This window comes from Azolla caroliniana, unplaced genomic scaffold, assembly GCF_043228905.1.
Source record: "Azolla caroliniana isolate FFs.n. ecotype wild unplaced genomic scaffold, voAzoCaro1.0.p SCAF_21, whole genome shotgun sequence".
In the NCBI taxonomy this organism is placed as follows: Eukaryota; Viridiplantae; Streptophyta; class Polypodiopsida; order Salviniales; family Salviniaceae; genus Azolla; species Azolla caroliniana.
The window spans coordinates 7841606-7845974 of NW_028230456.1; positions in this window are offsets into that span (position 1 = coordinate 7841606).

Consider the following 4369-nt stretch of genomic DNA (forward strand, 5'->3'; position numbering starts at 1 on the left):
AAAAGCCAGAGCAACCGGGAGTTGTCGAAACCAGAGACGACACTCCTCACCCGATTGTGCATTTCAGAGAAGTCCCTTTAGGCCATATTAGACAAAAGGGAAAGCTCATGAACGTACTACATGTTCCAACAATCACAAACAACCTAGTGTAGGTCAGGCAAATCGTCGACCAGGGGATGCAGGTGTGATTTACGCATCTCAGTTGCTTCATTGAGGAAGAGGGCCAGACCATCGCGCAAGGGCACCGAGACGGGAGGATGTTTATCCTCAAAACAAATGATTTTGGAACCATTATTTTTGCAAAAGGCATAAGTTCAAGTCGGACATCGACCAATGGCATAAGCGGATTAGCCACATCAATTTCCGGAAGCTTTAGGAGCTGCAGTTGGAACACGTAGTTTCCGGACTACCAAAGTTCAATGACCGAAAAGGCCAAATATGTGAAGCCTGCCAGCTTGGGAAGTAGCATAGGCTTCCAGTCCACAATGACTAGAATCTGAGCCGGAATCGGCTTGATCTCATCCACAGAGGACCGACACAGAACATGCGCATTGGTGCGAGTCAGTATTTCGTCTCCTTCATCGACGATTTCACCCAGCACATTTGGATCTATCTAGTCGAAAAGAAAAGCGAAGTCTTCTCGTGTTTCTGGGATTTGAAGAACCTTGTCGAATGTGAAATCGGAAGAAAGATCAGGTGTTTGAGATCTGATGGTGGAAAAGAGTACTTTTCTAGCTAGTTCACAAATTATTTGCAGACGAAGGGAATTCGACGAGAATTTTCTTGGCGATACACACCGGAGCAGAACAGCATGGTAGACCGTCCGAACAGGATGCTGGTAGAAGCAGCGAGGGCGATGCTTGAGGAGAAAAGCATGCCCAAGTTTTATTGGGCCAAAGCGATTCAGGCAGCCATCCACATCCAGAATCAGATATCTGCCTTAGGGACAAAGGTGTCGTCGCACAACAATAGTTCGAGTGGAAGTCGAATTTGGCACACCTTCGGGTGTTCGGTAGCATTGCATATGTGCATGTACCGAAGGAAAAACGGAGGAAGTTAGAAGCAAAAGCGGAGAAGTGCATTCTCGTCAGCTACTCGGATGAACAGAAGGGTTATAAGTGTTATAACCCCCGATCGAAAGCGGTCCAAGTTAGCCGGGATGTCGTTTTCGATGAATCGACATCTTGGTACTTCTCTCCACCCAAGCCCAAGCCGATTTCTGTATATGATCCAGAGGAATCCGGAGAAGAGAGAAGCATCGCAAAATCTGAACAGCCGAATAGTCCGACTTCTCTCCGGATGAGTGGACGAAATCCAGACTGGTTTCTCTTGACGTGAACTAAACGCTCGTTCTGCGCAACGCTCGGCCACAACCGAGCTTAGAATCATACACAGAAAATGGGAAACGAAAGACACGACACAAAGGAGAGAAAGAGTACACAGGATGTTTAACGTGGAAAACCCTTAGAGGGAAAAACCACGAGACTCCACAGACTCCAAACTATCACTATATAAGAATGTACAATAGTGGAGCACCGAGGCAACAACCTCGAGCTTGCTATCTTCGCCACAGTCGGCGGTTACAACAGAGATGCGAACTCTTCGTCTCTTTCTCTCTCTCTCTCTCTCTGTACACTGTTACGCGCTTTCTCTTCTTGCACCAACAAGAATGACAACTACTCTCTACATCGTCACCAATAAGTTTGCCCTATGTCATATTTATACTAATATGACTTTTTCGCTATTTACAAATATAGCCTCGATGGACTCTCAAAAACATATTTATGAATATGTCTCTTCATCCGGTGAGCACTCCTCACCGGGCCTGCACCATCCGGCTCTCCGTAGTCGGGTACTCCTCATCCGGTTCTCACCGGGTCTGCACCATCTGGCTCTCCGTAGCCGGGTTCTCCTCATATCGGCCTCGGCCGAGTTTGCTCATCAGCACTATCCTTCTCTCTTCCCATCCGGAGGGACCTATCTCCCAACACTGTCGGGGTGGTCAACCGGATGACGAGCCACGAGTAGTGAAGACTCGATCGTGCTTTCCCCGTGCAAGGAACCAAGGAGACGGTTCATGCGCAAAGAAAACGGTAAGAAGAAGATGCAGGAAAACGGCATCGATGAGTCGGATTGGAGCGAGGCCGACACCGGGAGGAACGAAGACAGACCTTCAGAAGAGAAGTCTGAGTCAGCCAAGAGGGCCAAGAAATTGGCAGAGTAGGAACTACGTTGATTGACCCGCCAGAAAAACCCCGTGAAAGGGTATGGGTATAATGAGTACATGGTGCACCACTATGCGTACCTGACAAAGGTGACGAAAGTGCGTGAGAAGCGGCGAAGGACACAAATTGGCGTGCCGCTATGGAGGAAGAGATGCACACACTCATGGAAAATGAGACGTGGGACTTAGTGGACGTTCCGAAAGGAGTGAAGCTAATCGGTTGTCGATCGGTATACAAGATCAAATACAACATCAACAGCTCTGTCAACCGGTACAAGGCATGGTTAGTGGCAAAGGGCTATGCGCAACAGCATGGCATCGACTATGATGAGACGTTCGCGCCGGTCGCAAAGATGACGATCATCCGTGTCTTGCTTGTGGTGGCAATGGCGAAGGGGTGACATCTTATCAAATGGATGTAAAGAACGCATTCCTGCAAGGTGATCTTCAAGAGTAGGTATATATGGTTCAGCCCCCCGGATTTCAGTCAAGAGTGAACACATCAGTTGTATGCTGATTGACGAAGTCCCTCTACGGACTCAAGCAAGCCTCGTGCGCCTGGAACACGAAGTTCACGCAAAGGCTATGTCGGATTGGGTTTGCTCCATCGAAATCAGACCGAATCGGAGTTATGCTTCATCGCGGAGATGGCTTCTACCTTGGTCGGAGACGGTTTCGGACCGTATGGTCCGCACAGGTGCCCGACGACCATGATCTCTGATTGCCCGAAGGCCGACTTTTACCCGGAGAAGGTGAGCCTCACATCTTCTGGTCTCTGCAACACCTTCTCGTAGTCATCGATGTGGGACGCCACGAAATTCTGACATCCGTCCGGCTTGATTGCCTCGTCCTTTTTCTCCACCAGGCATCCCCTGATCGGGATGTCGTCTAAGAATGGCATGGTGATGTCCGGGATACAATCCCTGAGCACCTTGTTCATCGCATTCACCATGTGAGCCACCGAGTTCGTCTCTCCTTGTGGTAGGGTACACATCCGCACTAGGCCGAGAGGAGTCCTCATCGTCGTAATGTCTCTGCTTTCCAGGGCTAGTTGGAACTAATCGTACCCCGAGTACAGATCACCAACAAAATAGATCGACCTTCCCGCGAAGGCCTCTGCGAACTCATCTATGGTCGGTCCGATTACTGCATTACGGATGGTCACCTTGTTGACCGGTTGCAGGTCCTGAATGAAGCGCAGCGTGCCGTTCTTCTTCGGCACCGTAAACCACCGATTCAAATACGGGGCACTCGACGGTTCGAGGATGCCCATCTCCACCTTTTGCTTCAAGAGCTCCATCAACTTCGGGATGTGAGCTCTCGGCATCGGAATCGACTTGAGGTTCCACGGTACCGTGAAGATCACCATCGGTTCGACAACTGTCGGGTCTACGCACCTGATCTCCTCCGGTGAGAATGTGAAAGCCCTCTCGTGCCTCCCGATCATTCTCCGAAACCGGTCCTCCTCCGCCGGCAGTAGAAAGCTGCCCCCACCGATCTTGAGCTCCCGTAGCGTTATGTTGGTGAACCGGTGCCCTATGCCGGTCGGATTCCGTAAACATGGGTTCGACGCGATCCCTTTTATCCGCTTCTTGCTGCCCTCCGGAAAGGGTGCCGCGACTGGCCACCCGATTCGACCCGATCCTTTCCCTGAAGTCCACGATGACTTCATACATTCCTATTGACCCTACCGGAACGGTCCGGTCTTCTCTAAGGTCTTCACCGATCACCTTTCGCAGTTCGCCCAAGGTGTCGTCAAAAGAGACCGCCTCCACGGCGCTATTGATGTCTTCGTTGGGGAAGAGGACTTTGCAACTCCTGAGCCGCTCCTCTGCTCGCTTCCTCTCTCGGCCGTTGAGGCCGGTCATAGTATAACCCCCGTTGTCGGAGAACCAAAATTTCCTACCTATGGTACAGGTCTTCTTCCGTACTGTACATTTGTGGGGTTTTTCCCGGGTGTCCGGACTATCGCGGCCCCACGCCTTGATAGCCCTCTCTAAAAATCCCCTCGGGTTTCGCTACCAAGGGCCTCACAGTTACGCTCATGCTTTGGTCGCACCATTAGGAACTTGACCGAGTGACGCCCATCCTGGCTCTTGACTCTTGCATACGTTGAACCGTTGTCCAGCACCTTGGTCTCCATCC